The 27,596-nt window shown below is 42.7% G+C and overlaps 1 protein-coding gene across 1 annotated transcript in view; it reads right to left on the reverse strand.

Annotated features, from left to right (window-relative positions):
* The window catches only part of SLC7A2 (solute carrier family 7 member 2), a 106,299-nt gene extending 79,038 nt beyond the window's left edge, over positions 1-27,261 (reverse strand). The window contains exon 1 of the mRNA XM_073341919.2: positions 27,190-27,261. The gene's annotated coding sequence lies outside the window, so the exon portion shown is untranslated. The remainder of the gene's footprint in view (positions 1-27,189) is intronic.
* Positions 27,262-27,596: the final 335 nt, after the last annotated feature.

Raw genomic sequence — 27,596 nt, forward strand, 5'->3', positions numbered from 1 at the left:
CATGCCCTCTCTAAACTCCTCTCACACATTCCTTGCACTTCCCGGCCTGTCACAGTACCCCATTCACTCCACCCTTTGAACAACTTCCAAAATGATAGTTGGAGTAACACACAGCCATGAGAGCCTCCCTTAGGAGAGTGCCCTTTAGTGTTTTCTCCCTTTTAACCAAGCATTTTCTCTGTGTTGGTTGTTGCTGCTTCAGACTGGTTCCTGTGCTGCTTGCCTGTGTGCCGCTTTGGTCCCTGCACAATCAATCTTTATTTGTCTCCTACAGACAGTGGTTGCTGCTGGAATTAATACACAGTGGCATCTGGCACATTTACAGACTCCAAATCATGGTCAGGAAGCAATCATCAAAATTTTCATGCAAGGTGGCAAGTTAACAAAGCATGGCAGAAAGCTTTACAGAAAAGACAAATTACTGGTGCCCATTGTCAAAATGGTGCCTCAATTCCTCCCTGATTCAAATAACCCCTGTTGTGGTAGCCCTGATATCTGACTGCTCAAAATTAGCTGCCAGGCAATGCGCCTCCATGTTCCACCCGGGGGAAACTTTTCACCCTTAGCCTCACAAATATTATGCAACACACAACAGGCTGCTATGACCATGGGAATATTTTCCTGATTTAGGTCTAATCTTCCATAAAGACAGTGCCAGCGTGCTTTTAATCTGCCAAATGCACATTCAGCTGTCATTCTGCACCTGCTCAGCCTGTTGAAGCACTCCTTGCTGCTGTCCAGGTTTCCAGTATAAGGCTTCATGAGCCATGGGAGTAAGGGATACACTGGGTCTCTCATGATCACTATGGGCATTTCAACATTGAAATCCCTTTGGTCTGGAAAGTCCCTGCTTGGAGCTTTCTATACAGGCTGATGTTCCTGAAGATGCATGTCATGCACTGGGCAGCACAGTATGGGAAGGAGGTGAGCAGCCCTCAGTGGTTAAAGAACAGGTTAAGGACTATTTAGAAAAGATGGACATACACAAGTTCATGGAGCTGGATGCAATGCATCCGAGGGTGCTGAGGGAGTTGGCTGATGTGACTGCAGATTGTTATCTTTGAAAACTCATGGTGATCAGGGAGGTCCCAGACTATTGGAAAATATAGTGCCCATCTTTAAAAAAGGGAAGAAGGAGAATGTGGAGAACTACAGCCTCACCGCAGTCCCTGAAAAAATCATGGAGCAGGTCTTCAAGGAATCCATTTTGAAGCACTTGGAGGAGAAGAAGGTGATCAGGAACAGTGAACATGGATTCACCAAGGGAAAGTCATGCCCGACCAACCTGATTGCCTTCTATGATGAAATAACTGGCTCTGTAGATATGGGAAAGTGGTGGATGTGATATCTTGAATTTAGCAAAGCTTTTGATACTGTCTCCCACAGTATTCTTGCCAGCAAGTTAAAGAAGTATGGATTGGATGAATGGACTTTAAGGTGGATAAAAAGCTGGCTAGATCGTCAGGCTCAACGGGAAGTGATCAATGGCTCGATGTCTAGTTGCAATCTGGTATCAAGCGGAGTGCCCCGGGGTTGATCCTGGGGCTGTTTTTGTTCAACATCTTCATCAATGATCTGGATGATGGGATGAATTTCACCCTCAGCAAGTTAGATGACACTAAGATGGGGGAGAGGTAGATAGGCTGGAGGGTAGGGATAGGGCCCAGAGTGACCTAGACAAATTGGAGGATTGGCCAAAAGAAATCTGATGAGGTTCAACAAGGACAAGTGCAGAGTCTTGCACTTAGAACAGAAGAATCCCATGCACTGCTAAAGGCTGGGGACCGACTGGCTAAGCAGCAGGTCTGCAGAAAACAACCTGGGGATTATAGTGGATGAAAATCTGGATATGAGTCAGTGTGCCCTTGTGGCCAAGAAGGCTAACGGCATATTGGGCTACATTAGTAGGAGCATTGCCAGCAGATAGAGGGAAATGATTATTCCCCTCTATTCGGCACTGGTGAGGCCAAATCTGGAGTTCTGAGTCCAATTTTGGGGCCCCCCACTACAGAAAGGATGTGAACAAATTGGAGAGAGTCCAGCAGAGGGCAACAAAAATGATTAGGGGGCTGGGACACATGACTTTTGAGGAGGGGCTGAGGGAATTGGGCTTATTTAGTCTGCAGAAGAGAAGAGTGAGGGGGGATTTGATAGCAGCCTTCAACTACCTGATGGGCGGGATGGGATGACTGCCACAGGAAGAAATTCCTATAAAAATAGACTCTAAAAAGTGAGAACTTTGGGGTCTGATTCTGCAAACCAACTTCCAGGAGCGTCAGATGAGCATCTGACAAGGCCCTGCTCCCTCCTCATGTCCAGGCCACCTGGCCAGTGGCTTGGCATGAGCAACTCTAAGGCTGGTAACTATGATAACAACCTTGCAAAACCTGTGTGTGTGTGTTTGTATGAATGAATGTGTGAATAAATATGAGATTGAATGGAATGTTATAGCTATAACTAACTGCTTACTATGATTCTTTCTGTATTCACAATAAATGTGGTATTTTGCCTTTTTCCCTTTAAGATCCTGCTGGTTTTTATTTTATTGGTATAACAGTATAAGAGATATTAGGAACCTGCCCACTGAAGGGGGCAGCACTTACTTCAGGCAGCCCCAGCCCCATGCCAGTCCTGGAAGGGGCCAATGTACCACTGCGGCCCCTGGGGGGGCACATGGCTCTGCGCGCTGCCCCTCCCTGCAGACACCGCCCCCACAACTCCCATTGGCCACAGTTCACTGCTCCCGGCCAACAGGAGTGGCAGGGGAAGTGCTTGCAGGCAGGAGCAGTGCATGGAGACCTTTGCCCCCCCTCATACTCCCCAGGGCCATGCTGGCCACTTCCTGGAGCGGCGTGGGGCCAGGGTAGGCAGGGAACCTGCCTTAGCTGCAGCCCCACTGCTCCACTGGAGAGCATGATTGACAGGGAGCCATGCTTAGAGTCCATGGGAGCTGCCACTGGCTCGCGGGCCTTGCAGAGTGAAGAACACTGAGCTAGGCTGGTCTCAGTGGTGGCAGATGACAGAACAAGGAGCAGTGGTCTCAAGTTCCAGTGGGCGAGGTTTAGTTTGGATATTAGAAAAAAGTATTTCACTAGGAGGGTGGTGAAGCACTGGAATGGGTTACCTACGGAGGTGGTGGAATCTCCGTCCTTAGAGGTTTTTAAGGCCCAGCTTGACAAAGCCTTGGCTGGAATGATTTAGTTGGGGTTGGTCCTGCTTTGAGCAGGCAGTTGGACTAGATGACCTCCTGAGGTGTCTTCCAACCCTAATCTTCTAGGATTCCCTGACCACCCCACATTGATATCAGTGAAATGACCCCAGTGATCTACAAGCACCTGCAATACCATAGAGAAATACCCCTTTCTATTGATGTACTCCATCGCAAGACGGTCCAGGGCCAAAATTGGGATACGCGTGCCATTTATCACCCCACCACAGTTAAAGAATCTTATTGCTTCAAAGCCATCCACTATTTCACATACATTTCCAAGAGTCATAGTCCTCTGTACCCTATTCAAGTATAAATGAACTTGCCAGGTATACAGTACAGTTAACGTGGAATGAAACTGTAAGGTAGCTACTGCTGCTAATAAGCTCAATTATTAGTTAAATTATTTTGAAGAGCTAATTTTCCAAATACAGTTTAAGACAGCTGGAATAGGTTCGCGTTTCCTTTCAAAAGGTGACAATGATAACTGTTAATGTCTAGATTCAACAGAGCTAGTCCTTCAATAGTCCATTGTAAATAATTTGAGCAAGCAGAATCCTACATAACCTTCTCTACCTGCATAGATAGGCTTTTTCTTAAAGTCTGTAGATTACTTGTATAAAAAGTCTGTCCTACATTTAATACCTAGCAAATTCAGATCTTTTAAAAATTTTCTTCACACTTTCAAGTTTGTCAAAGCTCCAAAACACCTTTCAGATTCAGCAGCTGAATGTTCAGTCAATTTGGAAGAATAATTTTCATTCTCTTAAATCTTCAATTTCTTATGCGAGCACAAGAGGAATCAGTTTCTTTGCTCACAGTTCCGAGACTCTTTCCAGTCACCACTTCACACAAAAGTTCTCTCTTGGCTTTTTCTCAGGATCACACTATAAGGGTATGTCTTCATCACCAATGTCAAAGCACTGCTGCAAAATTCCAAAATTCTCAAACATAGATGCCTCAAGCTACACACCTAGTTTCAGGAAAGGCATCTAAATTAAAATGCCTCTTTATCAAAGGTTATGAGCATTCTGTTTCCCTTAATTTCATGGGACCACTTTGATTTAGACACCTAACTTTAGGCACCTATTTCTGAAAGTGTTGGCTATATATTTGGAAATTTGCACTTCAGCCTTTAAATAACAATGCTATATACATTGCGTTACATTTCACATATGCCTGAAGCAAGCAATACGCTCTGAGTTTAAAGAGGCTTGCATACGCAACACATTGTCAATATTTATTTTTTCAATGTATTAAACAATTATAAAAAGTGACTGATTTAACTTCCCAGCATACATGCCAGCCACCAAAACTACTAAAATAAACAGTAACTAATCTGCCAGCATTTTCAAAACTCTTTGAAAGAAAACACATGTTATTTTAGAGGTAAATAACCTATGCAGGTAGAGAAGGTTATATTGGATTCTGCTTGCTCAAATTATTTATAATGAACTATTGAAGGACAAGCTCTGTTGAATCCAGACATTAACATTTGTCATTGTTGTCTTTAGAAAGAAAACTTGAACCTATTTAGCCTATTCCAGCTGTCTGAAAACTGAATTGTATTTGGAAAATTAGCTCTTAAAAATAATTTAACTAATATTTGAGCTTATTAGCAGCAATAGCTACCTTACAGTTTCACTCCACTTTAACTGTATTGAATGCCTGGCAACTTCATTTACAGGATGTTTCCACTGTTCCTTGCTTCACTTACATTTGATTGACTTTTTTTCTCTGACTCTAAAAATAAAGAGTTAGGAAAGAAAGGCTAAACGTAGCATGCAGTGAACAAAAAAGGAAGTTTGTACATATCTTGACAGCAAACCAAAATTACTTAAAACTAAGATTTTTACACTGAAATGTTTGTTCTAGCAGAACATTATATATTACTATTGGCAAAGATAAGATAAATCCTTGTGAAAACTAAGGCTTTGTCTACACTGGCAATTGAGTGACAAAACTTTTGTCATTCACAGGTGCTTAAACACCCCACTCCCAACCCCAAGAAGACAGCTGTGTAGTGTAGAAAAAGCTTAACTACTGTGTACCTTGTTTTGAACTCTGGTAACTCAGCTGGCATCTCAGAATTATTCCTGATTTACACTAGTAGAAAGGTGTCAAAAACAGGCTCTGTGTAGTACATGTGGCAATACAATGGTATAGTTATGGCAAAGGTGCTAATTAAATGCGTGCTATGAACTATTGATATTGAGTTTTTATATGAAACTCTCCATAAAAAATGGTTATGCTTAGAGGGATCTTAATGAGTCCATAAAGGCTGGCTCCAGCAACCACACTTGATAAATGGGATTGTGTGGACTAAACATTCTTTTTCTCTGGATAGGGACTAGCAAAAAGCCAGTTCCAAAGGATATTTAGTCATCATCATCATCATCGGTGACCCTTGATTAGAGGATGAGCTCTACCACAGATTTACATATCGGTCCTGAGATGACTCAGATCCAATCCTGGAACCACAGATCTGCCCGCAGTAGGTACAGACATTTCCTGTCAAGTTACCTGTCTGACGTTCCTTTGTGTTGCAGAACAGCGGAACAAATATGGGTAAATGCTCAGACCCACCTATTTTGGGAACAAAGTGCTCCATGTGGCCAATAGTTAGTAACTTGGGGCTAAGGGTTTTCTCAGGTGAAAAGGGCAATGCACAGACAGGAGAGAGAACCAGATAATGGGCTAAAAGCAGAGAGAGAAATGGAGCTGGTATTGTGATACACAGCGATGTCTCAGATAGTTCCATTGGCAGAAAATCCAACTATGTGTAATTTTGAGCAGCTCAACTTGAAATAAGTGGGATTTGAGCACAATTTGTAAATAAGTTACACTAGAAAATACCCTGAGTCTGTGATAGCAATTCCTCTTCCATTGGAAAGCTAACTTATTGCAAAGCTCCCCAAATGTGCTTCACTTAAAAAGACAATATACACCATACATACACACACACAAGGGAAAATGTTACCTTTATCACATAATGGACCTTGTATATATTTTAGTCAGTAACAGTGGGTTAGTGTAAACATTCAGTTAAATATTCAGAAAGTTCATTTAACCCACTGAGTGTGGATAAAAATGCAGTATCAACAGTAATTTGCTGAAAGTTCTGTTCTTCTTTCACTTGGTTCACTGAACTAAGTGCAAACCATCTGTTACTGCCCAGAATAGAAAAATAGTCAAACAGATAAAAATCTCACTTTAAACAAAGCTGAAATTACTTGCTTAGACAACTATTGAATCTGACGGATTTAATCAAACACCACAAAGGGCTTTAAAGAACACTGTACATTTACAGCGGTTTTTAGAGGTAAAAATCCCAAGATCTTTAAACAGAAACAGAGATTTAACAAGTTCATTTTTATGTTGAAAGCTAAATTCCCTAAAAGAATTGCCTTATTAATGGGATATGCGTATTTATTAAGATGGTCTGACAAAGATATTTCTAATTGACCAGCACTGCCTTGCGGCACTGCAACAGTTTCTTGAATAGATATTCAGGAGTCATGTCCCACAAAAGTACAGTTGTTGAAATCAATTGACATATATTCCATCCTTTAGGGAAAGCACAATACAGTCTGTACCTCTATTTTTCTATTATGCAGTATCAGAAAGTGGATCTTATCATGACAAGATAAATGCTACCCTTTCAATTTGCACCACTGTATAATAGCAAATCTTACCCAATCCTGTCAAAACACCTAATATTCAAGAAAACTGCAACAAGCAGCAAATTATCAAGTTTCAAACTTGACTGCCATGTTAAAGCTGTAATTCCAGTGGATACGTGAGTGAAAGGAAGGGCTTCCCAAACAGCACACAAACACTTTTTTAATCTCCAGAGAATGCAAATTAATGGCCCAAGATCCTTGATGATCTGCAACAACTATTAATGTGATTGTGACATTGCACCCCATAATTCTTTATGGAAATATGCTTATGAATGTACATATGACTAAACTAGAATATGTTTTAGGCAACATATGCCATGTAACATCTCTGCAAACGTTAAAATCTACTGAATATATTCATCCTATTTGTATGCATGTGTCATTTTTGTATTCAAAGCTACAAATATTGGCTGTATACTTGTTTCATTTTAAGTAGTCTTAGTAAGGCATTTGGGCAGCTTCTTTAGAAAGGAATTTGCAAGTTAAGTGCCCAATGGACAATGGATCTTAGAAGGCTCCAATCCACATAAGAAGTCTACTTGAGGATGTTCGAGGTAGCATGTGAACCATGGCTGCTATCTGTAAGTTCTGAGTCATGCATGGACATGTGATTTGCCCATGTGACTCCAAAACTCCACCTTGTAGCTAGTATTCTACACAGGGGGAGGGAGGGGTGTCCACCCACAAGAGAAAGTCTATTTAAACCCCTGGGAGACCCCTCCATTTTGTCCTCAGCTGGCTCAAGAGATAGCCTCTCCACTCCCAAAGGATACCTGAAAGAAACTGGAACAAAGGACAGTAAAGGGGGTGTGAGTGATTGCTGGACCCAGACTAGAAGGAGGCTAGTCTGTAAAAGAAGCTTACTGGAACATCTCTGAGGGTGAGGTTTCATCTGGAATCACTTTCTTACTGTATTAGGCGTAGACTTGTGTGTTTTATTTTGTTTGGTAATTTACTTTGTTCCATTTGTCATTACTTAGAACCACTTAAATCAGAGGTGAGCAAACTATGGCCCACGGGCCACATCTGGCCCATGGGACTGTCCTGCGTGGCCCTTGAGCTCCCAAGCAGTGCGGCTGCCAGACATGCTGCTCTGAGCGGCATGGTAAGGGGGCAGGGAGTGGGGGGGGGTTGGATAAGGGGCAGAGGATCCCAGGGCGGCAGTCAGGGGACAGGGGGTGGTTGGATGGGGTGGAGGGTTGGATAAGTGTGGGAGTCCGCGGGGGCCTGTCAGGGGGTGGTGTAGTGGATAGGGGTCGGGCAGTCAGGGGATGGGGGGGTTGGATAGGCGTTGGGGTCCCAGGGAGCCTGTCAGGGGGCAGTACTTTGGATAGGGGTTGGGGCAGTCGAGACAGGGAGCAGGGAGGGTTGGATGGTAGTGGAGTCCCAGGGTTTGGTTAGGAGCAGCAATCCCAGGAGGGGGAGGTCAGGGGACAAGGAGCAGGGGGGGTTGAATGGGTGGGTGTTCTGAGGTGGGCAGTCAGAAGGCAGGAAGTGGGAGGGGGCAGGGGCCAGGTTGTTTGGGGAGGCACAACTTTCCCTACCCGGCCCTCCATAGAGTTTTGCAACCCCAGTGTGACCGTCGGGTCAAATTTTTTCCACCCCTCACTTAAATCCTACTTTTTGTATTTAATACAATCACTCTGTACTTATTAATTAACCCAGAATATGTATTAATACCTGGGAGGGCAAACAGCCATGCATATCTCTCTATTAGTGCTATAGAGGGCAAACAATTTATGAGTTTACTCTGCATAAGCTTTATACAGGGTAAAACGGATTTATTTGGATATTTGGACCCCACTGGGAGTTGGGCATCTGAGTGTTGGAGACAAGAACACTTCTTAAGCTGCTTTCAGTTAAGCCTGCAGTTTGTGGGACGTGGTTCAGACTTGGGTCTGTGTCTGTAGCTGGCAAGCGTGTCTGGCACAACCAGGCAGGGTTCTGGAGTTCCAAGCTGGCAGGGAAGGCAGGGGCAGAAGCAGTCTTGGCACATCAGTTGGCAGCCCCAAGGGGGTTTCTGTGATCTTGATCACCTTGAAAATGGAGCAAATTCATATTTATCGGGGGTGGGGTGTAGGTGGGGAGGAGGAAAAGGAGGGATGGAGAAAAAAGCAGCAAACAAAAAGGTAGCTGGGAGATCACATGCGATGTTGTAAAAACAGAATTAGAGTAAACAAATCTCTAAAATCAAAACAGACGTGGAAAAATAGAAGAAGAGGAGAAAGGATCACAGGTTTGTCCAGCAGGCCCACAATGTTAGACCGATAAGAAAAGCTCATTCTTATTATGAATTTCTAAAATACCAAGTTCAAGTTTCTAGTTTTTCATCCACTCAGAAAGCAACTGACCAGGAAAGTTCCAGTGCTGTCTTTATTACCATATCCTTCAATGTAATATGCTTTTGAAGCCTGCAAGACATGCAAGTGACCTTTCACTCCAACTCCAAGATTAGACGGCATCTAAAGAGTATAATTCCTGCACTGGCTGAAAGGAGGAGCATTCAGGGGAAAGCGGCTATTAAACCTTTAAAGCAGGGTGGGCAAAACATTTTGGCCCAAAGGCCACCTCTGGGTATGAAAATTGTATGGCAGGCCATGAATGCTCATGAAATTGGGGTTGGGATGTGGGAGGGGGTTAGGGCTCTGGCTTTAGGTGCAGACTCCAGGGAGGGGCCAGAAATGAGTTCAGGTTGCGAGAGGGGGCTCCAGACTGGGGCAGGGAGGGTAGGGTGCAGGGGGGGGGTAAGCGCTCCAGCTGGGGGTGTGGGCTCTGGGGTGGGGCTGGAGATGAGGGGTTTGGGGTATAGGAGGGTACTCTGGGCTGGGACCCAGGGGTTTGGGGAATAGGAGGGTGAGGGCTCTGGGGATGAGGGGTTTGTGGTGCAGGAAGGTTCTCCGGGCTGGGACCGAGGGGTTCAGCGATACGTCCTCCTCCGTCTCCTACATGGAGGTGCGGCCAGGTGGCTCGGAGGCGCAGCCAGGCAACTCTGCTGTGTGCTGCCCTGTCCACTGGCGCCGCCCCCTCATCTCCCATTGGCCACATTTCCCAGCCAATGGGAGCTGCGGAGGCAGCACTTGGGGTGGGGGCAGCGTGCGTAGGGGCCAGAATGGGGACATGCCGCTGCTTCTGGGAGCCATGCAGAGCGGCCCCCAACCCTACTCTCCGGCTGGAGCACCAGAGTGGGGGCTAGCCCCAGATCCTGCTCCCCAGTGGGAGCTCCAGGGCCGGATTGAAACAGCTGGCGGGCCGGATGCAGCCCGTAGTTTGCCCACCCCTGTTTTAGAGTGTGTGGACATACATATGCCTTAATTTAGCTGACAGCCTAAAAAAACTAAAAATGATAGTATTTTAATTGTTCTCTGTGTATATAAAATCTCCCCACTGTATTTTCCACTACATGCATCTGAAAAAGTGAGCTGTAGCTCACGACAGCTTATGCTCAAATAAATTTGTTAGTCTCTAAGGTGCCACAAGTACTCCTTTTCTTTTTGCGAATACAGACTAACATAGCTGCTACTCTGAAACCAGTATTTTAATTGTTGTTTTTGTACTGGATGGCATATCCTTCTGTTCACACACTGCCATGTGTGATATGAGGTGCTGTATTACAAATATAAACAGATAGTTCTTTAAAGAATCCACTTGTTAATGAAATTCAAAGAACATAAATTAGGAAGACAACACTTTCCATTAAGCGAACACATACATTTTATAAAGAGCACTTTGTTTGCAGAAATATTTGATACATTTTACTGCTGCTTGGATTGTGGGGGCAGGAGAGGAGGAGGAGGAAGAGAGAGAGAGACAGATCTCTACTCCTATTTATTCTATACCAGTTATTGTTAAAGGAATTTCAATAAACAAGTGGTCAAAATAAAACCAAAAGATTACAAAATATGCTTTCCTTTCTGATGTCTTGAAAACACATAAATGAGCCTTGTTTGAAAGGTTTAGTTAGTCTACAGGTTTAGTTTTTGTGCAAATCCAGCACAGATTTCTGTGGGGAGGAATCTGTAAAGCTGGGAAACTGGTAGGGCTCACACCCTGCTAATCACACCCAGCCGAAGAATCCAGGCAAAAATATGGGCTAAAAATCACAGCTCTTAGGATATCTGGTCCTTTCAGAAGTCCCTACACACAGCTCTGACACTCACTCCCACCAACATTCCTAGCTTGGATTGCTCATATACCATGCTACCCTCAGTTCCTTAACAACTGTTTGCAAGATCCCTCTCCTCTGATATGTTTAGATTATAGAGAGCAAACTAATGCAGAAAGCTTTACCATTAGTTAATATGGAAAAACACTGTGTACATTAAACCTCTTTTCGGAGGGACCATGTCACATAAGGTGGCTGCTTCCCAGTCCCTCTCTCCATGTTGTATCCCCTTCTCAGATCATATTTCCCAGATCATATGGTGTTAGCACAGAACTGTTGAGAACATGGCATGTAGCCCTCCTTCTCTTCTTTACAGCCTCAATGGTCTCTATAAACATAAATTATTGTACTTATGCTCCCCTCAGTACTGTGAGAGGGTTAGGGCACCAAACAGAAGCATTACCTCAACTCAGTTTATTTTCAAGCATTTGGGTATTGAAAAAAATAAGGATATTAATTCCATCAGCTAAGGATGGACAGCATGCAAGAACCCATTTTGTTCTTGACAAGAAGAAGAAAGAGCTCAAGTAGTTGATAAAGATGGTCATAGATATTAGGAATAGCGCTTCACTACTGCAGGCCACTTTCTCAACATTGTTTTCACTAACCAAATGCTCAGGACATATATCGCATAGTCTGTTCTGCCTGACTACATCAGCATAAATGTGGAGTATTTCCATGGACAAGAAACAGAGTAACTCCAAACTTACACTGGTGATACCATGAGCTGAATTTATCCCTATATGTTGGGGAAAAAAACAGAATTACGAAAGAGAGGACTATCAGATTATGGAGGAATAGCTAGTCATCTGCTTATCTCATATGGGGTAGTCCTACAAACTTCATGAAGAGAGACTTCATTCTCTAGTCCAAATAACTGTATTGCGTCAAGACACCTATAGGAGCAAAATCAGATATTAAACTCAGGCTGCTAGAATGAGAGAGATTAAATATCAAGGGACTCTGAGTACAGGGTTACCCAGAAAAAAAAACAAACCCTAAAACTACAGTTTTAGACATACTAGTATGAGAAATTTATACCTAAAAAGTTAGGAAAAATCTTTCTTCCTCATCACACATTTTGTTTTGAGATAAGCAAAACTTGATTTTCATGTTTACATTCAAGAAGAGTTTTGTCTCATTTAGGGAATACTGCACACTCTGTACTCCTCAGTAACTTCTCTAGGTTTTCTATGCAGCAGCTAATTTGTATAACTACAAATGTTTATAGTTTCTAACCAACCAGAGACTTTATCTTTATTGATTATTCATACTGCTATTTCTTCTGGTGGCTCTTTTTTACTGAAAATTTTATACCGCTGCCCTTTTTTCTTACCTTGGCACTGTGGGTACATGATAAATGTTTCTGATGACAACAGAATTTATCTGGAATATATCCAGGTCTTATTGAAAAGAAGCTCTCTGAGAATCTCATTTTGCATAAATTGAGGTTAAATGATTTTGTAAAGCTTTTAAATCTATGGAATATAAGACAACACATTTGCAAGCTTTTTTTTTTAAAAAAAAAGACGGATGTTATGACATTAACAGATCCCTATAAACTTGCTCAGTGGGGTTCCATGCATGATGTAATGTTGGCAGCATAATAATACTTTGCAGTTAGATCACAGAACAAAATGTATTATTGTATTATCCCAATTTTGCAGATTTTAGATTTAACGGAGAGTTTAAGTGACTTGTTCTAGGTCACAAAGCAAGTCAGTGGTCGACATAAAGACAGAGCCAAGCTCCCAACATAGTCATATGTTCTAATCAGTAGATAACTACTTGTGCATACTAACTAGAGTGTCACTGAGACAGTGCAAGTTATTTGTAGAAAGGATGAAAGTTACAGAACCTAAAAAGGTGGGGTGAGCTAGGCATTTATATGCTTAATAATTCTCTTATACTGACCCACATGGTGGCCTATAAATCCAGGCATGGAAGAGACCCTCATATTGTGTGGGCCTCCTATTTTCACTTAGTCGCATCTGCAGAATTGTTTTCTTAGACCAGACCCTGTAGAGACCTCTGCAGGAGGTCCAGACTCTGCACAAAGAGAGGGAGTAGAAATGGGGCAGGCTAGGATGATACACATCATCTCCTCTCCCTCCAGCGAGTCTCTGGAAAATATAATGCTGACCAAAATAAAACAAACAAACAAAAAATCCCATAATGTAGCTGGATAACTGTGAACGCTATATATGGGTGAAATTCCTCTTATTGTCCTTATTGCCAACTTTCTAATTGCACAAAATCGAACACCCTTGCCCCGCCCCTGCCCTGAGGCTCCACCCGTGCCATGCCCCTTCTCCAAGGCCCTGCCCCCACTCACTCCATCCCCCCTCCCTCCATCGTTTGCTCTCCCCCCCCTCACTCACTTTCACTGGGCTGGGGCAGAGAGTTGAGTTGCAGGAGGGGGTGAGGGCTCCAGCTGGGGGTGCAGGTTGTGGGGTGGAGCCATGGATGACGGGTTTGGGGTGCAGGAGTTGAGGGATTCGGAGTGCGAGAGCGGGCTCAGGGCTGGGGTGCAGGAGGGGGTGCGGGCTCCAGGTGGAGGGTGGGCTCTGAGTGAGGCCTGGGATGAAGGGTTTGTGGTGCAGGAGGGGGCTCAGGGCTGGGGCAGGAGGTTGGGATGCGGAAGTGGGGATGTGGCAGGGTTGATAAAAATAAATGATTTTTAAAAAGCAAAAAAAATGGATTTTTTTTATTTAAATCGGATTTTTTGATAAAATGCTTTTTGAGGAAAAAAGCAATGTAAAGATAGTTTGAATTAAGATACATTAAGGTCAAAGATATCTCACCATGGAATAGGGATTATAAATTCTAATTCTATAGAATGAGACAATATATTCATGTAATGTTTAAGAAAAGTTTTATAAATTCCAATAGTTCATGGATTAGGGACCCAATCTTATGGGGTTCCAGGGGCTTCTGTATAGATTATTTAGGTTAATCTTTCTATCTACCCAATGGGACTCAGTGCTCAGTCTAGAAAATACCATCAGAGATGCTTAGTTTTGCAGTTCTCAAACTGTGGATTTGTGTCTCCAGAGATAACATGCTTGTTAACAGCAAAAAGTTTTTTAAACAAATAAATAATATATAGAAATGAGAAATAACAGACCTCAACCCTATTGTCCCTCTGCAAATTTGTGTACATAGAGTCAATCCCTTATCTCTCTCTAAAAGCGCAAAGTTTCAAAAAGTTTAATGAATAGAAGATTGTTGGGGGCAGAATAGATCAGGACAAGGAGAAGTCTGAAGATAAATGTGAGAAGGGAGGGACAGGCAGTAGAAACAAAAGTGAAACTGTTTGAGCAGCATATTCTAGAATTCTTGAGGTCTTTCTGAGTGTAGCCTTCATTGATTTGAGATCTACCATACCATTCTCTCACTAGAAGGGAAAACCTACAATGCCAGCAGGCTTGTAAAAGAGACCCAGTTTGGGAATAAGAACCATTCAAGAAATACGTGTTTGCTGCTGATGGTCTAAAGAAAGTCACACCAGTGAACTGGTGGAAGTCACTTAAGCACTTGGATTCAGAGACTGTTGGAGATAGTCTCACTTTTAACAGCAGTAGCTTCTTCTGCTGGTGTAGAAAGAATATTTTCTTCCTTTGGACTAATTCATTCCAAATTGAGAAATCCGTTGGGACCTGAAAAAGCAGGAAAGCTTGTTTTTCTTTTCCAGATTATGAACAAACAGGAAAATGAAGGTGAAGACGACTGTTAGCTGCAGAAGCCAATATTTTAAGTTTCTCACGTTTACCTGGCTGACATAGTTGATTAGGGTAACCAGATGTCCCGATTCTATAGGGACAGTCCCGATGTTGGGGGCTTTTTCTTATATAGGCACTATTACCCTACACCCCCGTCCCGATTTTTTACACTTGCTATCTGGTTACCCTGGTCAATTAAATTTTTGTTTTTAAATATATATATATATTTCATTTAACTATTTTAGTTTAAAACAATTTTAACAAAAACAAACCTGATTTTAAAAAACTTGAATGTTTAACTAAATTAAAAAATTCATATGCTTGTTTTGTTAAAAATTATATGTTTGCTGTTGAAGAAAAAAAATCCAGAATACAGAACATTGTTGTTTTAGTTAAATAAAACAATTTAAATGTCTGTCTGGTGATGTTCTCCTCCTAATACAGCATGGCAAGAAAATCCTCCAAATATTGATTAACCTTTGAATTGGAGATAGTTCACCTCCCAATGACTTCATAAATATCTGCTTCAATTACCTTTGGTAAATGAAATAACCAAACAATCATTCATTTTCTGATATAGCTGTAAAACTAATCTGAAAAGTTTTCAAAATAAATCTCTTTAAAAGTATATAGGGTGTACCTTCTAAAAATGAAACCTACATCTGTCTCTGAGTTGGGAAGAAAATGTATTAAGGTTATAACAACCAACAAGAATGCACTTTTATGTAGAAATCCATGATTAAATCGAGTCTTCCTGACTAGTGATTTAAATCAAATCCACCCTGGGGCAGGTGCAGGCTCTGGGAGGGAGTTTGAGTGCAGGAGGGGGCTCAGGGCTGGGGCTGGGTTGTGGGAGAGGGTACAGGCTCTAGGAGGGAGTTTGGGTGCAGGAAGGGGCTCAGGGCGGGAGTTAGGGGCATGGGCCTGAGGTGTGGGAGGGGTTGCAGGCTCCAACCATGTGGCGCTTACCTCAGGCAGATCCAGGTTGGCAGCACAGCAGGGCTAAGGCAGGCTCCCTGCCTGGCCTGGCTCCTGTGGCTCCGGAATGCGGCCAGCATGTCCAGCTCCTAGGTGCAGGGGCAGCCAGGCACTCTGAGCGGTGTGCGCTGCCTGCAGCTGCAGGCGCCGCTGCAGCAGCTGCCATTGACCGCAGGTCTGAAAACTAGACACCTGGCAACCTTACTGTCCTACCTCCCCCTAAACAACTACACAACAAGCGTGTCCCAATATATGCGTTTAAATATCTTTAAAAATTATCTCCCATTTCAGGAGCAAAAGATTGCACTTACATCCTGCTACTGCCCCTGTACAAATGTTACATGCTGGATTAGCACAGGCACAGTTCTCCAGAAAAGGAACTCTAAGACTGTTGTAGAAGCACATGAAGATACAGGATACCTGCAATCCTGTAAGAAGGTGGGGGGAGAGCTAGGGTCAGCCAGCCCTGTTCAATGATCAGATCCAGCTGGGAAGGGAGCAGGGCCAAAATCCTCAGAGATATTTAGGCTCCTAACTTGCATTCAATTCAATGGTAGTCAGGAACCTAAATACCTTTGAGAATCTGGGCCCAAGGGATTATAATGTCAACTAAGTGACTCAGACCAGGTAGGCAGCTCTGCTACAAGTCCCATGACAAACTAAATTATTTCTCACCTCCTACTTATGACAATCAAAATACAACTTAACAAACTGACATACTGACCTAATATATTGGAACCAGGGGTGCCGGAACAGGGGAGCCTCTGGGGGCCATGGTCCCTTCACTTTTTACTGGCTGTAAGGGTGAGCGATGCGGGGGAGAGGCTGGAGAGGAGCGAGCAGGAGGCAGGGTCTTGGGGGGAAGAGGTGGCATGGGAGTGGGGCCCCCGGGAAAGGGGCAGCGTGAGGGCACGGTCTCAGGGAGAAAGGGCAGGACTATGGTTCAGGCACTGTTGGCCCCCGCACTTTTAGGGACCTTCTGCTGCTCCTCATTGGTACATTTGCTAGTATTTCATGATGTGAAAGGCAAGCATGTCACACACACACACACACCCATCCATCACTTTTAGGCCTCCACAGACTTGTTTGCATCTTGCAACAGTGACTTGCCATGAAATGCTGCAACCACAGTAACTAACTTTTGTACAACTGCATTCTCCTCAATTGTATGGTAGTCTAAAAGTGTTAAAGTGGGGGAAATAATTCATATATCAATTACAGATAAATACTACATTCAGAGGAATTAATTCTTAATCCTCATGAGATTAATTGGAAATCCACATGATGTCCACGTCCTAGATCTTGCTAAACATTGCCTTATTAGTTACTCAGTCTAAGGATGCTGAAGAGAGTGCAATAAATAATCCCTTCCAAAGTCCATTCTAACTATTTTTATTCCATAACCACAGTGTGCATGCTGCGGCACAAAAATAAAATAAAAGTGGTCCCTCTCTCATGGTGACAGAGAGTTTGTAATCTAGCTGCAGACATGAAGCAACAAACAATAACCTCAAACAAAGGGCAAAAATGGATGGTGTGGTGAGGAAGTAGAACAAGATTTCCTGTAATGTTGCAAGGATTGTGTGCACATCTTGGTTTTTCACAATAAAATACTGGTGTGTATGTTTATGCTCATTAAATCACGTCAACTCCATCTTTTTCAAGAAGAGGTACAGGAAGAATTTGTGTTTTGTTTTAAAAAATCCCCCCATTTTTACCTAAATCACACCGCTTTAGGAAATCTGATAGCACAAATGCAAAAGGACTGTAACTCTAAGGATCTGCACCTTTGGGAAGACAATAAAACATGAGAGAAAGTATTTGGGGCAGAGTCTGCTATCACCCCCTCCAACTGGGAATTTCTGAAATTCTAGGAAGGACATTTGGCATTGATTTTGCTGATGTAACCCCTATATTATCTTTGTTCAGTAAGCACAGAACTCCAACTATACATATCCATAGCATATGCTGCAATACTGACAAATTTCAATAATCAATAAAACTAGAGAATTCTGTGGGTGGGCAAGTCATTGGTTTTGCATCCAACAAGGTAACTTTTAAGAACAAAGAGGAGACCATTATTTGAATAAGGACAAGTATGCAGAAATGTACAGGGATTGACTTTAGCACTATAGATAAGACAGAGGCAGGAGAGTCTTATGACTAAGTGATTTGGTAACAGAGCAGTGTTTCTCAACCTTTTTGTGCTGGCGACCACCTTTGGACTTAAAAAAAAAATTGTGATCTCTTCCACCCCACCAAGACTTGAAAAAAGTGTGTCGTCTCCCCCCCCCCCGATCTTAAATGTCATTAAGTAAATTATTAATAATACTCAGGGCTGGCATTTGGAGGTTGCAAGCAGGGCAATTGCCTGAGGCCCCATGAAGCTAAGTTACATGCTTCAGCCCTGGGCAGTGGGACTTGGGCTTGGGCTTCAACCCTGGGCAGCGAGGCTCAGGCTTCAGCTTCAGCCCCAGGAAGCAGGACTTGGGCTTCAGCCCCAGGCAATGGGACTAAAGCATGTAACTTAGCTTTGCAGGGACCCCTCTGGCATGGGGTCCTGGGCAATTGCCCTGGTTGCCACCCCCTAACATCGGCCCTGCACTTGCAACCCCCATAAACCTGACCCCCAAGGTTGAGAAACACTGACCTAGAGCATCAGATCTAAAAGCTGAATCTAACCCTACCTGTCCTGGTTCAATCTCAGAAACAGCAGCTCAGTTGGAAGCACTCAGTGTTCAAACCAACATGCACCATGGAATCCTTCAAACTCCCTGCCCTAGGGACTGGAGGTGCCAGGTAGTATGCTTCTGCTCAGAAGCAGAAATGCAGCAAGCTAATAGGTGTGGAGGCAGAAGGTGTCTAGAAAAAGAGTGATGTCAAAGAAGAAAGGGAGACAAGGTGACAAAGGGTAGTGGGGGAATGAATGTACCTGGCAGTTTCCTTCTATTTTTCCTGTTTGGCCTGTTGCTGCTGTTAGCCACAGGGCACACACAGCCTTTTGAACACTTATGAAAGAGCCCACCTGCTTGGTAATAAAAAATCTAGTAGAAACTTGTCCTTGCCCGTGTGTTTTGAAGAAATGAGATAAAACATTTAAAATATCTTGCATAACGCTCTCATGTCCTGCATACTGGGCCTTTGTGCATATTAGCTTTAAATAATGGCATACTAGTATTAGAGGCTAGATAGGTCATTTGGGAGGAGAGTCATTGGCAGAGCAGTTCTTGCCTTTCGACTTCCATCCCACCCCAAAGTAAAAATGAGTATACTACTGTCCTGGCTACATTTTGAGAAAACAGGTCTCAGTCATGTTACGGGCTGGGCATAACCAGCACCTTTCATTTAAGATAGTTGTAAGAAACACTTAAGCTCCTTTATGGTGCCTGATACCATAGCGGAACAATAGCAGCCTCCACCTCAAATAGGCATATGACACTGCCCAAAACAAAGGCTCATGCAAGACACATGTGGGCACAAAGGTTTCACTGTGAAAATTTGTCTTGGAAAGAAAGGCAGAAAAAGCCAAAGAAACTGAGAGAGAAGGCAGCAAGGAAGCACCAGACACAGACACACTGGTAATGTGGCTCAGAGAAAAGCTTAGAGAGAGCTTTTGCGCCAAGCGCTGGCTGGAAGGGGCTTGGAACTGTGAGCAAAGGAACTTCCTCATTTGTTCAGGCAACATGATTTTCTATATTCTTTCTAATCATGGCTCTACCAATGACTTGAAGCATGACACTTAAGCATGTGTCTGAGTTTCCCCATTTGTAATATGGGAAAAATACCTATCTACCTTTATAGGAATATTTTGCTGAGTTAATCTGTACAGTGCTTAAAAAGCACAAAGTAAAATACATGGCAAATGCTATATATTATAGCATTCAACAGTTTCCAGAAAGGGAAGTTACCTACCCTGGCAGAAAAGTGGGGTGTGCAACTGGGAGTTGAGGGGAATCATCTCACTGACCCCAGGCTTTTCTCCCTTCCTCATTCAAGAATTTTTTCGATAAAGGCAAATGTAAATGTAACCCGCACACCTCCTGAGACCACTTAAAGAGAAATAAAATAAGTCTGCTCTACTGCCTTAGCTAACAGCCAGTTGGCTTTTAGCTCATGCGGTAGAGGCTCATGCACTAAGCTCCAGAGGTCCCCGGTTCGATCCGGCCTGCCGATGACCGGGGTCTGTCGGCATTACAAGTGGGGGCTCGTCCAGGATTTCAACTGGGAAGACTCTGAAGCTCGAGATGCACTTCCTCAGCTAGGAAAAGTATGTAACTCACACACCTTCTGGGTGTGGTGTTCTGTCCCATCTAGTGGCACCAAGACCACTTAAAGAGAGAGTGATAAAATGAGTCTGCTCTACAGCCTTAGCTAACAGTCAGTTGGTTTTGGGGTCATGCACTAAGCTCCAGAGGTCCCCGATGTGATCCTGCCCACCACCAATCGGGGTCTGTCGGCGTTACATAAACACTTCCTCTTCAGGCTAGACCTTTTTTTTTTAATTGGTGGGAAAGGAATAGAACCCTGCACGACCACTTATGCAGTAGCAATGCTTCCCCTCTTCCAATCTATCAAACCCATGCACATTTAATCATTATTTAAGCATCATCTGGTAAAGAACTCTAAACTAAAACAATAAAGGGCTAATTCCAGGGGTTTCGTTTTTAGCCTTAGGATTTTCCCCTCACACTAGAGAGTTTAGTAAGTTTTTAGCTTTTCCATCTAAGGGCCGTACCTCTGTTGTGCCTCCAAGACTACTGATCTTGCCTCTCTTCAGTTTCTTATTTTCTCACTTCTTTCAGTGACCCCCAATACTATGGTTAGACATTGGTCATTGGTTCAGTATTGACTTAAAAGAATGAGAGCTAGCTACCAAAACCATACACAATGCATATACGCAGAGAATTAAGTTACCCCAAAATTATCTAACTCATAACTTCTTGACTTGTGCAATTAATAATTCAGCCTTGACACTGCATTTCTTATTCCATATTTTACAAGATTACTCTCATCCTTTGGCTTTTTAACCTCATAGCTATTACAGGAACTGAGTTAGAATTCCATTTATTGTTTTACCATTTCATTTGGAAAAACAAAGCTTTGTTTCCTAATTGTGCAAAATTGAAAGCAGACAGGTTGGTTATTTCAGAATTGTGTATTTCTAGTGTGTCCAAGAGGTTCAAAATTACAATTGTGTATTGCTTTCAAAATAAGATATGAATACAGAAGCCCCCCAAGTATCTGTATAGAATGTTTCATTATATTAGTGCCCCAAGACAAGATCTTACAAGGTTTGTGCTACCACTTACTAATGTTATATATAGCAAGTTGCAAATGAAACTGACTGCAACCTGCGATAGTTTAGACTGCATAAAACTATTTTTATGTGGGGCTTAATCCAACCTTCAGTCAAGACAGTGAAAGCCTTTTCTCCAATTTCAGTGGGCACTGGATTGAGCCCTGTAATCCATGCTTTATAGTCACTCAGAGCTTTCTTTAACTTTCATCTTTTAGGCGTAAAACATCCTTGCCTAAAGGTTTCGCTTGGTTTTGGAAAATTGGGGGGAGGGGGCAGGGATAGAGGGGAGAGTGATTGAGCCATTTTGGTGCAAAAGGAGGTTGGGGTTTTTTTAATTCCATCATACAAATCATTTATTTTTTTACATGTACAGTCTTACAGCTGAAAAAGCATGGAGATTAGAGATACAGTTTGGCCTGGGAATAGGTTTTACTGCGGAACAATACATAGCTTTGTTTCAGGGGAAGTTGGTTTTGATTTGATGGAGTTATGATCATTTGAAGATTGCCTACTGAGCACATACAGTAGATATTTTTCTTGCTAAAGAAGGCTATGCTGCATGATCCTAGGCCCACAGTTAAAGCAAGGGCTCCTGCACACCTTGTAAGGCATGTTGGGGCTGAAAAAAAGGCTCTAGACACTATGGGAAAGGAATTGCCTCCTATGCACTTTGGACCCAATTCAGCAAGATATTTAAAGATGTGTAACTTTAAGCACATGAATAGCTGCATTGACTTAAATGGGGGTACTCCCATGCTTACAATTATGTGTGTCGTTATCAAAGCTACAGGACTAGCTGCACCTCTGTCCCCATCCTAATCCCAATAAGTGCATTGCCTCAACTGTCAGGCATCATGCCTTTACCTACATCCAGGTGGAATTCTGCAATTCTCCCACTTTTAGACCAGGCCGTGGACTACAATACCCTGTGTATCAAATGTGATTACTTCACAGGTCTGACTAAGTTCAAGTACTTGCAGTTCTTCCATTCAGGAGTCTCTGACCAGTGGCATACAGCGCCAAAACACCCTTCTTAAAACCCAGTCTTGTTTATTTTAACAGTAGGACAAAGAATTTAAAGAAAAAAAGGATTTTAAAACAGTCTATATGCATGTCTATTTTACTTGGAGTCTATTACCTGATGTTAACCTAGGCAGGCCTAAATTCTTCAGACATCCCAGTGTACGCCTGTGTCTCAGCCAAACTACTCTCCCCGCTTAAGAGAAAGTCCCTTTAAAGAAAACCCTAATAGTTCTTTTGATCTCTCTGATCTCTTTTCCTTTCCTGGCATTATCTCTTAACAACCCTCAAGTGTTTGCAGAGAAGTGAAGCTTTTCTTTCCTTTCCTGCTTATTCCCTCCACATACACAACAGTCCCCTATTAAATTTGCACAATATAGTCATATAGTAAATATCCAAATCAACAGGTCAACATGCAGTAGTCATAAATTATTACAGAGCAGCTCCAAATCCATCAGAGTCCTTAAGTATCTGGCTGAATCAGAGAATTTAGCAGAATTATCAGGATTATGCCCAGAGTGGCTCGGGATGTCAGCACAAGTAAGTTAAATGCACTTGAAGCACCTTAAAACTGATTACAATTTAAAACAGAATTTGAAAATCAGGGAGGGGTTGAGACTACGGCTTTAGTGGGCCTTGTCAGGTACACTTTTTGGCTGAGGCAAGGAATCTGGATTACACAGTTTACCTATGATCTGTCCAGTGTTTTGGAAGCCAATAGAGCTTCACAGAGTATTACATTCTTAACCATTTAAAAAAATCCATGAAATCATCCTCCCCCATACTAGAATGAGTGAGGCCTGTTTTCTCTGTCTCTATTAGACTGCAGACACCTCCAAGCAGGGACTATGCTTATTGTAGCCCTAATGATTAATCTGTTTGCTTGCACAGATATATCTTTTCTTATAAGTTTAAGTATTTGATGTATTGTAATAGGCTTATAGATTTATATTAAAAATAAGTTTGGCTGTAATGCAAAAGACCTACAGGCCAAAAATCTGTATGTTAAGCTAAAGAAAGTTAGCATATCTATCTTAAGTAAAGTTGACCTACATCTTGTTACCCAAATAGAAAAAGTACCCACGCTTATGTCTAAGTCCTTTACCTAGACCAATAGACAATGAAGAATGACATAGGGGGGTTTTCAAAGTTGTACCCACGGACTTAACAAGTACACCACAAGAAACTTATGTGTGTACATACCTGTCATCCATATGCACATACATATTAACCTATGGGGTAATGTACCCTAACATTTCTGTGGGGGAGGAATAAAATTTGGGCAGAAGAGGTGACCAATGGCTCTTAACTATTAATAGGCCGTACTTATTTTCTTTTCAAACTTTAAGTTCCAAGGGGACTAGGCTAAACTTGGTTTCCCTAAACTTTTATTCCCAGTTCTGTTTATTAGGTTTTAATTTTTAAGTTAAGTTAGATAAGTAAACCCTAAGGCAGCTTTAACAGCTCCTTGCATTAGTTTCCTCTGCAAGAGGTAAAAAACCGAAACCGCCAAAGGCGAGGCCCTACGTCTTTCAACACCAGGTTATCAAGACAGGGTGTGAGTATTAACCAAGGTTTTGCAGCACATAATATTGTATTACCATATGTATCTATTAAATAACAGTAATACAACTGTAACTTTGTAACTCTATTTTACCATTTACTTACTATTTCACTGATTTTAATAAAAAGTCTTTATAACTATATCTGTCTCAGTGTGAGCTTCCTGTAGTACCCCTGAGGGTCCTTTGTACATTCTGTGGAGCCTGATTCAATATTAAATCAATATTACGAACACACCCTAAATTAGGCTACATTATTGCTGTATCTGGTACAATACTGGTCATATCCTCAGAGCAAAACAAATACAGGTTGTAATATTTTGGGATAATTTATATCATAACACTACCAAAAAAATAATTGTGAATCAGAAATTATAGTATCATGGTCAATTTGTAAGTTTTATTACCCTTATCTGGGTGTCAGATCCAGGATAACTTCAATTGAATGCCATAAGTGTACAGGTTTGTACAGGAGTGCACTCAGATGGCTCCAGTTGCAGCACTGGCCTTTGCTTGTAAAATTTTTTGGGGAAAGACATGCCTCTTTTTGTTTGGAAAATACTTGGGGCACTGTGGGTGTCAATGAAAACATGTAATAAATACTAATTTCATTTCTGTGTATACATTTTTATGACATCATTGCTTTCTGTTGAACAGTGTGATAGATCGAAGACACTTTGACCTCTTCCTTGCTGTTGAATCCAAGGACTAAGCACAGCACTGGATCTGTGTAGGGTCTTCCTGAAGCTTGGGTCATATCTGCACCTACAGTGCTACAGCAGCGCAGCTCTACTGATACAGCTATGCCACTGCAGTGTGTGTGGTGAAAACGCTCTATGCCAATGGGAGAGAGCAATCCTGTTGCCATAAAAAACCTCACCTCCACGAGCAGCAGAAACTATGTCAGTGGGAGAAGCTCTCCCGTCGACATACCACTGCGTACACGAGCACTTACACTGGCATAACTTATGTTGTTCAAGGGGGTGATTTATTCACACCCCTGAGCAACATAAATTATGGCAGCATAAACCGTAGTGTAGACATAGCCTTAATGTCAAATTTCATTTTGTTTTGTCTGTATGGGGACACTGGATAAGAAGGACTGCAAGCAAAACTGTCCTCAATTTCTTTCACCACACACAAGCATCATGAGTCCCAATCCTGAAAGATACCAAACACCGGCAGTTTTCATGGTAATCAACCTAAGCTGCCTGGGCTCACTCTCATGATCATTCTCCATTACATCTTAAAGACAGAGCCAAGTTCTCCTCTCACACCAGTTAAATTCCACTGACTTCAAGATGTCACTCCTAATTTAAAAGCAAGATCAGTCATACCCATATGATCCTTAGCAGATACCATAATAGCTTTAGATTTGGAATACTGTATTTTTTTAAATAGACGATTTAATCGTCTTCTGTTATTTAGTTTTGTATTTTTAATGTCACGCAAATATATATGTTAAAATATTTCACTCAACAGCTTTTTTCAGCTGCTAACAGGGATACAAATTGGATTGTGACACAAAACTCAAATTCTTCACAAGTCAAGGTGAATAAAAAAATAGTAATTTAAAAAAATAAATTTGATATTTTATTTAAATTACATATATTTTTCTTTTTACAATATATTTGTTATTATGATAAACCATATTATAGCCTAAATTCGTTTTAATCTATTAAAACTAATTAAAATTAAATAAAAAAACAGTATATATTTGCTGTAAAGTTTCAAAGAAAGTCAAACTATTCAACTGTTCAAAGTCAGTAGTTAAACACCTGGAACTAAAGTTTGTTGAAGTGGTAAACCAGCCTTTAACCGCAGTAGCCTCTTCTGCAGGTGTAGAGAGAATATATTCATTCTTTCACTTTATCCAACTAGTTCAGTTCAATGACTAATTCATTCAAAGTTAAAACACGGATCGGAAGTTGAAAAAGCAGGAAAGCTTATTTTTCTCTTCCAATCTATGAATAAAAATGAGGTGTGAGACGAGGAGATCTACTACTGTAGTTCTAAAATCCTGAAGGACATGGTCACTAGAAACAGTCCAATTCACTAACTACAGATAGTATTTCTTTGTTTAATAAATCAGTTAGTTTTAAATACAAAACATGTTTTGATAAACTTACTTTCCATCCCCTTATATATCCAGTACATTTAAGATTGATTAAACTAATAAAAACCACTTTAACTACTATTAACTATTAAAACAAAAACTACTATTGTGTGCATTTTTAATTGAATTCCAGTTTCCATCCACATTGAGCATAACATAAATCCCGAGTAAAGTATAATCATCTAGTAAATCAGAAATGAATCATTCTCCATTATCTCACATAAGAAAAAAGTGTAAAATTAAGACTCTAAATAAATGTATGTTATGCTATGTAATTGTTTAAATAAATGTGTATAAATAATGTTTCCTCCTGGTTACCAAAAAGTAGTACCAAATTTAGTGTAAAGGCTAGATTTAGTTGCAAATCTAAGGTACCACAAGTAATCCTCGTTCTTTTCACCGTGTTTTAATGGTTACCAACACAATGGGCATCAACTTTTCTTTGGAGAGGAATTAAAATATGCAAATCTTAAAACAAGATTAAAATCAACTATTTCAATCAAGGTTTCCTACTTCTCCTTAATCAATCAATCCACCCTGTCACAAACACATTTCTATATTTAAACATGCAGCGCTGGCAAAGGAAAGGAAACCTACCCTCCCCTCAACCTCCTTTACATATTCAGAGAAGACACCTTGTCCTTTACCCCAGTCCCCATTCTCTGCTGAGAGTGAGGCTTCGCAGCTTGTTAGCTGCACATGACGAAAAAGGTGTGAAGATTTTATTTTGATTGTGTGCGGAAATCAATGCGAGTTTCCAACACTGCTTGAATGGCACATACTGTGTACATGAATCTAACTCTAAATGTGAAGTTACCAGCTTGCACAAAGGTGAACCACAGTCCCATAAATACCGCCTGCAACTTAGCTGTTCACACACATCAGTTTCAAGGCATGCAATGGAAACCAGTAAACAGTCATTATTATTTGTGTTCGGCCGTGTTCTGAAGCTGCCGGGTGTGCAGTTTCTTCTGTGGCGTGCGCAGGACTCAGCTCCGACCGTCACTTCTTAGATCAGAGCAGACACCCCTGGCAGCGACATAAACTGAAAACTCAGCAGCAGGCTGCGACCCACGTAGAGAAGCACAACCAACCCCATTCATACCGAGCAGACTAAAAAGGACACAGAGGAGCCTTTGGCCTCCCACTCAGCACAGCTCCCCAAGGAAACCGCGTCAAGCCCCAAGAATAACTCCGAGTCCCGGCTCTCCCCCTGCCAGCAGCAGCAGCAGCACGGCCCCCCGCCTCTCCCTCCCCCGCACGTCACCCCAGGCCCGCGGCGCGGGAGAGAGACCCAGCCACCCGCAGGCACGGGCCAGGGGCTGCCCACCAAGCTCCCCGCCCCCAGCCATGTGGACGCTGCGGAGCTGGCTGCGCGCACGCCCGCTGTCCCGCCACTGCTCCTCGCCTGCCCCGTGGCGGGGCCGAGTCCCACTTACTGGGGCCGGAGGCGGGCCTGGCTGCCGCGGGCGAGCGCTGGGCTGCGCGGAGGTGGCTCTCGGACCCTAGCAGCAGCAGGAGGAGGAGGGTTCCCGGGCGCCCAGGCTTCCAACACGTGCACACACCCCAACCCAGACACAGCCCTGCCCCGCCTCCAGCCCCCGGCCCGCACCCCACGGGCCAATGGCAGCCCCAGGCGCGGGGACCTCCCCTCTAGTAACCGGGGCCCCTCGGCTGCGCGGTGACAGCTGCCCGATTTCACCGCTCCTGCTGGCCAAGCCCCTCTCCCGCTGCCTCTGCTTCATGCTGGGGCGGGGGCTGAGGGAAGCCCCCTCCCCCGTGCGAAAGGATCCTGCTGGCACTAATGCCCCTTGCTCCCCAGCCCCAAGGAACCCCCTCCTTTCCC

Source organism: Lepidochelys kempii, chromosome 4 (genome assembly GCF_965140285.1).
Source record: "Lepidochelys kempii isolate rLepKem1 chromosome 4, rLepKem1.hap1, whole genome shotgun sequence".
In the NCBI taxonomy this organism is placed as follows: domain Eukaryota; kingdom Metazoa; phylum Chordata; order Testudines; family Cheloniidae; genus Lepidochelys; species Lepidochelys kempii.